Source organism: Heterocephalus glaber, unplaced genomic scaffold (genome assembly GCF_053883595.1).
Source record: "Heterocephalus glaber isolate CG9 unplaced genomic scaffold, H.glaber_assembly_v1.0 deba00000347, whole genome shotgun sequence".
Lineage (NCBI taxonomy): Eukaryota > Metazoa > Chordata > Mammalia > Rodentia > Bathyergidae > Heterocephalus > Heterocephalus glaber.
Genome location: NW_028258143.1, coordinates 11,408,639 through 11,416,969, shown reverse-complemented (window position 1 = coordinate 11,416,969; position 8,331 = coordinate 11,408,639). Strand labels below are relative to the sequence as shown.

Sequence of the window (8,331 nt, the reverse complement as noted above, 5' to 3'; positions counted from 1 at the left end):
ATTCCTAGTACCCCCTTCACAAATAAAATAAAAATAAAATAAAATAAGCTGGCATATGCCTGTAATCCCAGCACTTGGGAAGCTGAGGCAAGAGGACTGCTGCAAGTTCAAGGCCAATCTGGGCTACACAGTGAGTTCAAGGCCAGCCTAAACTGCATAGTGAGACCCTGCCTCAAAAAAACACATTAGGGCCAGGGATTTAGCTCAGTGGTTTCACCGCCTGCTGCACAAGCGCAAGGACCTGAGTTCGATCCCCGTTACCATCCACCCCCCCCCAAAAAAACCCCACATTAAATGGTCCATTTTGGGGTATTATAATTTCAGGTTGGGAGGGAGGATACAAACATTCAGACTAAAGCAATTGTAAATATGTGGCCGATCCTGTCTCAACCATTCACCCCATGTACTTCACCTTCTACATTATTATCTTTAAAAATTATTTTAATAGTTTTAGATTTACTAAATATTGCCAAAAATAGTACAGAGTTCACACATACTCTTTGCCTATTTCTCCCTACTGTCAACATTTCACATTAACTAATTAAGAAACCAACTTTGGTACGCTGTTACTATTAACTAAACTCCACACTTTATCAGACCTCACTGATTTTTCCCTAATATCCTTTTTCTCTCCCAGGATTCCATTCAGATAACACGTTACATTTAGTTGTCATATCTGCTTAGTGTCCTCTGATTTGAAACAGTTTCTCATACTTTCTCTGGTTTTGATGACATGATAATTTTGAGAAGTTTTGGTCAGACATTAGGCATTTTGTGAAATGCCTGACAGTTGAGATTTGTCTGATGTTTTTCTCACGATTACATTGTACAATGAAGACCAGAGAGGGTAAAGTACAATTTTCACTATTCCCATAAGATTTTGAAGCAAATTTCAGACATCATATCATTTCATTTGCACATATTTCAGAATGGAGCTCTAAAAACTAAGAATTACTTTTCCTGAAACATGTTTTTACCTAGAAAGAAACCTCTTTCAGGCACCTGTAGCACATAGGTTAATGATGTTGATTCTTTTAAATCTAATACTTTCTGGGATTCCTGTTAGTCAGCTTTCTGTCACTGTGTCAAAATATCTGAGGTAAATAACTCAAAAGGAGCTAAGATTATTTTGGTCACAGTTTCAGAGGTGTCAGTTAATGGTTGGGTGGCTCCATTGCTTTTAGGCATGTGGCAAGGCAGAAACACCATGGTGAAGGGTGTGGTAGAGGAAAGCTGTTGACCTCAAGGTGGCCAGGAAGCAGAGTTACAACGAGAGAGCCAGAGAGGAAGAGGCCAGGGACCAGGCACAGTGCTCAAAGTCATGCCTCTATGATCTACTCCCTTCAACTAGGCCACACCTCTTGTTTCCATCACCGTCCAGTAATGACATCAGATTATGATCTCCAGGAGCCTGATGAAGGAGGGTCCCAAGTTCAAGGCCAGCCTAGGCAACTTAGTGAGATAGAGTCTCACTAAATTTTATTTTATTATTATGAAAAGGGCTGGGCATGTAACTCAGTAGTAGAACACCCCTGGATTTATTTCCCACTACTGAAAAAAACATATCATCAGTGGATTATCCACTGATGAAGTTAGAGCCCTTTTGATCCAATCACTTCCCCCAAACCAATCAGCAACCAAGCCTTCAATACAATGAGATTTTGGGGGGACATTTTGGATCCCAACCACATCACTGACATTTCAGTTTATACTGAATAAAATCAGCAGATTACAGTTGTATGTGATTTGGTCGGGCATGGTGGCACATGCCTATAATTCCAGCACTCAGGAGGCTGAGACAGGAGGATTGCCATGAGTTTGGGGTCAACCTAAGCAACATAGTGAGTTCAAGGCCAGCCTGGATGGCAAGACCCTGTCTCACCCCCCCTCCCCAAAAGAACATGTCTCCAATTTTATGATTCATGTCTTAGTCACTTTCCTCTTTGCTGACACATAATAGCTGACAGACAGAATTTAAAGGAGGAAAGGTTTAGAGCTTTCAGTCCATAGTTGGCTGGCTCCAAGGCAGAAAACAAGGCAGAGGGGCATAACAGAGAAAAACTGTTCATGTCATGGCAGCCAGGAAGCAAAGACAGCAAAGTGAGGACCCAGGGAGGGAGGTACACCCTTCCAGGTCACACCCCAGTGACCAGCCTTTGACCAGGCCCCACCTCCTAACAACACATTCAGCTCTGAACTCATCCGTGGATTGCCCTCATGATCCGATCGCTTTCCAAAAGGCCCACCTCTGAACACACGAAGCTTTTGGGGGACAGTCTAGATCTAAACCATAACAATATATTTTGAGTAGTATGTAATATTCAGTAAGATATTTATCAAATCATATTGTGAAATATTTTTTCCAGGGCAGTCAATCCTTAAAAACATTTAATATATTCTACTTATTACAAAATAAAATTATATGCTAGCTACTGATTAGTTTTTAGCAGTATCTGCTTTTAGCATTATCTGCCAGCGTCTGACAAAATACATCCTTCAAAGCCACATTTCCAGTGACCTGCCTCATTTAATTAGGCCCCAACTCCTAATAATCAATGGATTAATCCATTGATAAAATTAGAGTCTTCATGATCCAATCAATTTTCAAAGGTCTATCAGCTGGAAACCATCCCTTCATCACTATATTAGTCAGTGTTCCCATTGGTGGAACACAGTATCCAACATCCACACCATCAAGGAGGAGAGGCTTAATTTAGTTGATGGTTTCAGGGGATTCAGTACATGGTTAGTAGGCTTCAAGGCAGGAACATCGTGACAGACGGGTGTGGCAGAGCAAAGCTCCTTATTTCATGGCAGCCAGGAAATAGAGAAGCAGAGCACAACTGTGAGGAAAGAGTTAGGGACTATATATATAGTACCTAAGTTTGTGCCTCTATAACATACCCAGAAACACCCAGAAGCTCTACCAATTCCACGGATGGTAACCAAGCCAATCAAGTTGACCCAATAAAGCTTAACTGTCACAAGCACTGTGAGTCTTTCTGGGGACATTTTAGATAACCATAATAGGAAGTGATGACGATTTTTACTTATTTGTATATAATTCCGTAATTTTCTCAGAAGCTGAGCACCAGAATTACACATACATGTACACATGCGCATGTGCACACACACACAAATACTATAATGCTTAATTTTATGTTTCTACTTGAGTGGGTCATGGGACACTCAGATTAAACATTACTTCTGGTGAGTCTATGAGAGTTATTTCATTTTTTAATTTTTTTTTTGGTAACAAGGATCGAACTCAGTTCCTTGTGCTTGTGAGGCAGGTGGCAGAACCACTGAGCTAAATCCCTGGGCCTTGAGTCTATGAGAGTATCTCAAGAGGAACTTAGCATTTCAATTTTAATTTTGAGCATGATTTTCAATTCATAATAACTTCTCATTTTATTATTTATTTATTTTGGTTTTTTGGGGGTACCAGGGATCGAACTTGGGATCTTGAGCTTGTGAGGCAGGCAGCTGAACCACTGAGCTAAATCCCAGGCCCACATAACTTCTCATTTTAAACATACCTTGAATTATATTTAAAATTAATAAGTAAGAAACTGTATATAAATCTACTCATTTTATAACTATTATAAAGTGGATAATAATTCTATCTAATTTTAATCTTGATTGACTGCTTTTAATTGCCAATTTTACAAAATGTGTTCCTCATTTTGCCTGCCATACTATTAATTTATCGTGGTACTTGGGATTGAACCTAGGGCCTTGTGCATATCCCCAGCCCTTTTTTTTTCTTTTTAAGGTTAAAAATTTTATTTTTGAGAAAATTTTTACTGCACATTTCCAAAGAGAGTCACAAAAGAAAGCAAAAATGTTGTCCTCCCCCCATCCTAAAAATAAATAAGGGCAAAACTTTTTTTTAAATCACACTTAGAAGTTTAGCACCAGCATCCAAAATGAACAAAAAAGGAAAAAAAGCATTTACTACATAACAATTTCAGATTTCTTTGGTTGGGGTACTCCCCATGTAGTATTAATATTTCTTCTTTCAATTACCAAAACAGTAAAAACCAGGAAAAAAATATAAACCTAGTGGTAGCTGAAACTGGGGAGGATGCTCTCCTATATCCTGTGCAGGCATTCCTGGGCTGGAAGCTGGCTAGAAGTATTTTCTGACATCTTCCTCTTGCAGTTGTTAGTTTCTCAAAGACTAATGGTAAACATTCCAATGTCCAAATCTTATTTAGTCTTCCACTTTATTGCTTAGATGTTTCTTTGGTGTTGGTAAGGTTTGCTTTATTTTTGAATGGTTATTCTTTAGGTCACCCTGCTGGTGGTGAAGGGGCCCGGGTACCCGGTGTCACTCAGCGCTGCTCTGCTCGGCAGCCGGAGCCGGGTTCTCAGCTGGTGCTTCACCTGCCTTGGTCTCTTTGCCATCTTGCGAAGGAGCGTTAGGAGGGCGGGGCCCACGCCGGTAGTTGTAGGGACGCCGGTAGCCGCGGCGAGCAGCTGGCTGGTTTGGACCATTGGCCGCTTGTTGATTCTCTTTGTCCTCGGCCTCTCCAATAGGTGCTACTACGGGTCGCGGGCGAGGAGGCCCTCTGCGGTACCGTGGGCGGTAGGTCGGTTCCGATGCACCGGGCCCTGAAGCTGAGCTCCCTCGGGGACTCCGTCCTTCAGCTCCCCGATCTCACCGGCCTGCATTCTGCTGGGCTGGGGAAAGGCCCGGGGGCGGCGGTCAAAGCTCTCTCCCACGTGGTAGGGCGGGAAGCGCCGGTGCCGGTGCCGGTGCCGGTACCGAGGATAAAACTGGGGGTGGCGCAGCTGGCCCGGGGCCCCGAGAACTGCCCGTCAGCCGCGTGGGGCTCGAATCCTTCACTGCTGCCGCTCCCTGCCTCCTCCTCCTCCCCAGCGTAGCTGCGGGGCGGCCCCCGGCGCCGGCCGTAGTAGCCGCGGAGGTAACGGCGGCGATCGGCAGCATAGGGACTCCCTTCCACAGGGACTCCGTCGGGCCCGGTCACGTTGGCTGCTTCAGCACCCTTTTCTCCTTCAACCACATCAAACTCCACAGTTTCTCCGTCTCCCACGCTGCGCAGATACTTGCGGGGGTTATTCTTCTTGATGGCAGTCTGATGGACAAATACATCTTCTTTGGTGTCATTTCGATTTATAAACCCATATCCATTTCTGACGTTGAACCATTTAACAGTGCCAAGGACTTTGGTGGCGAGAACTTTCTTCTCCACGTCTTCGCCGCTGGCCGGGGCCGCAGAGGCGGGGCAGCGGGGCCGGGGGCTGCGGGCGCCGCATCCCCTCCCGGGCTCCCCGCTGCCGCGCCGGAGGGCGGCGGGGGCGCCGCGCCGGGGCCGGCGGGGGCCCGGGGCGCCGGCGGGGGCGCGGCGGCGCTGGTGGAGCCGGGGGCCTGGCCCGCCTCGCTCATGCCGCTGCTCGCTCTGGCACTCGGCGGCGGTTGGCGGCGTCGGCGTCGCTGGGACCGGGGCTCCCGGGGCGGCTCGAGTCCGGCTGCGCGCGCTCGGCTGAGCGCCATCTTACTCTTTTTTCTTTTTTTTTTTTTGAGCCAGAGTCTCATTAAATTCCCGAGGTTGGCCTGAAACTTTTGATTCCCTTAAGTAGCTAGGATTACAGGCATGTGCTACCACACTCAGCTAGCGTTTTATAGTTTCATAAACTGTCAAATTTCTTTTCAGTAAGGTTGTACTAGTTTATTCTGTTATTAATGCACGTAACATTTTCATTTAAGTGGAATAAGAACCGTAAGGCAAATCGATTAAGTTCTGACTTTAGAATTACAGGGTTCAGTCTGTTAGTATGGAAGAATTATTGTGGCCTCTTTAGAAGCTTCCTAGCACTTGTAAATTTTCAGCTGTCCCCCAAATTTCTCCATCAATTCAGTTATTCAGTCATGCAACAAATATTTATTGAGTACCTGCTCTGTGTCAGTGAACAAAGCAGACAAAAGTTCCTTCCTGCCTTTCATGAGACTTACACTTTTTGGGGTTGGACACACTGGAACACCCACAAAACTCAGATATAATTCATTCTCTTTTAATTTTGAGCTTCAACAAGTAAACTATTTCTGTTATAGGGTAGAGCCCAATAATTACTCGGTGTTTTCCAGAGAGATAAAACCTACGTCCTTGGCTAGAGATTGAAAAGGAAAGCTTCACATCCCACTGTTTAAGAGATTTGTACCCTTCACGTGCAGCTGTGGCAGGCTACATAGGCACCATGGGTCGCCATCACTTCATTTCTCCGGAGACTCATCCTATGCATAGCAGACTGGTGTGTTGATAGATGGCTCAGAAAAAAATGCATTTACAAGCAGTTCAGGCAGAACCAAGTGAAACATTTTTCTGATCTAAATGCAAGTTATTCTGAACTAACTAAATAAAATAAATCAAAAGCCAAAAGAGCTTGTTCTGCTCTTGGCAGTTCCAGAGAGGATTGTGTGAATGATGGCAACTTTTTTTTTTTTTTTTAAAGACAGAGTCTCAGTATGTAGTTCAGGCTGGCCTTGAGCTCACTCTGCAGCCCAGGCTGGTCCCAAACTCTCAAGTGCTGCCTCAGCTTCCTGAATTCTGAGATTTATAGGCATGTCACAACATCCAGCTAAGATGGAAACTTTTGACTTTTTTAAAAAATTAAGTTTATTAGTACATTTTAGGTATACAATATCATGACATTCATCATTAGAAATTTGTACCTTTACATAATCTATCTTGGTTCTTATTTTTTCCCTATTCCCCTGCCCTCCCTTTAACCCCTCCACCTCTCCCTATTTACAAAGACTTTGTTTCCATTTTTTCATTTTCTCATATTAATTTCGTTCCCTTCTTTCCTTTCCCCTACCCCTCCCACTTTCTCTTTGGACCTTTTCTTCCTATTTCACAATATCTATTATGCCTTTTGATCCTTATTTATACTTTGTTTCTCACACCAGAGAAACTATTCGGTATTTACAAATGTCTGTCCTATTTATTTCACTTAAGCTATGATGGGAACTTTTAAGAAAGGATTTAGTTGCACATTATGTGGTAGGTGGCAAGGATGGCTAGTCTGATAGCTAGTGTGACTTCATAAGAGTGTATTTAATTTAACGTATTATAGTGGTTTCCTAGAGTACCTTACCAGCTTTCCATGAAACCAGTTCAGTGGATTTCACTAAGCCAGTATTTCTTTGATTGTTATGTTGTGGCTACTGTATGTGATGCTGTCTTCTGTTGCATTTCACATGAACACTGCTAACTCTGAGATGGTATCTTCTTCATATTCTTAGTGCTCAGAGATGGGAGTCTGAGACAGATTTGTGTACAGGAGATTTATTGAGAGGTGCTCCCAGGATCAACACATAGAGGAAGAAGTGGATTGATTTTTTTTTTTTTTTTTGAGACAGAGTCTTTCTGTATAGTTTAGGCTGGACGTGAACTCACTGTGTAGCCCAGGCTAGCCTTGAACTCCCAGCTATCCTCTGGGCTCGGCCTCCCAAGTGCTAGGATTACAGGCATGCGCCATCAAGGCTGGCAGAAGAAGTGGAATGTTATTCAGTTGCAACAAAAACCTTGGTTGACCCCACAGGGAGCTTGGGAGTACAGATGATCTCGGGAGCACAAATTGAGGCAAGAGGGCTGGTTCTTTGAACCAGCATCAATTGTCAATGGATGCAGGCCACCTGCAGGGAGGAGATGTAACTTTGGACGAATCAACTTCTCTTGTTCAAGGCTCATTCTGAGGGAGGGATCTAGCTGTGAGCACTCAATGGCCCACGAGTTCCTGCAGGGGTATCTGGGCAGCACATCCTAACATTCTGTACAGTCCACGCTTGGGCCTCTCAGGTCCACCTGGACTAACAGTTACTCCACTGCATCTCAGAAGGGCGCTTCTAGCATCATGGCTGGTCTTTTTTCCCAGGGATACGTATAAGAGGAAGGTTAGCAGGATAAACTATAGATCTTAAAGCTAGAGCTGATACCTAGGCTCCAACTGATCTTCACTGTGACTCTCTCCTCTATCCCTTTACTCTCAGCCAACACCTTTGCTAGCATAGGTGGCTTACTTTGTGGGTGGTGATACAGACCTTCATTCCTGAGGCCTCTCAGCCTTTGGTTACTATAACTTTCTCAGGCCATGGCTGGTATACTTGTTCATTTACTGTCAAAATTAGTGCTTGTATGAGAAGCTTTACCATATCACCAGGGTGTAACATATTTTTTCCTACTCCCGTCTTATAGCAGAGGCCCTGCATCTTCCTACTGATAAGGCCAATACTGAGATTTCATCACCTGCTGGTTTCTTGCATAAAGATCCTAAAAGAGCAAGACAAGAGGTGTAGCTTCAAGT

General features: G+C 44.1%; 1 pseudogene; it reads right to left on the bottom strand.

Annotated features, from left to right (window-relative positions):
- Positions 1–3,573: 3,573 nt before the first annotated feature.
- LOC101706161 (Y-box-binding protein 3 pseudogene) lies at positions 3,574–5,428 on the bottom strand (annotated as a pseudogene).
- Between the last annotated feature and the right edge of the window lie 2,903 nt (positions 5,429–8,331).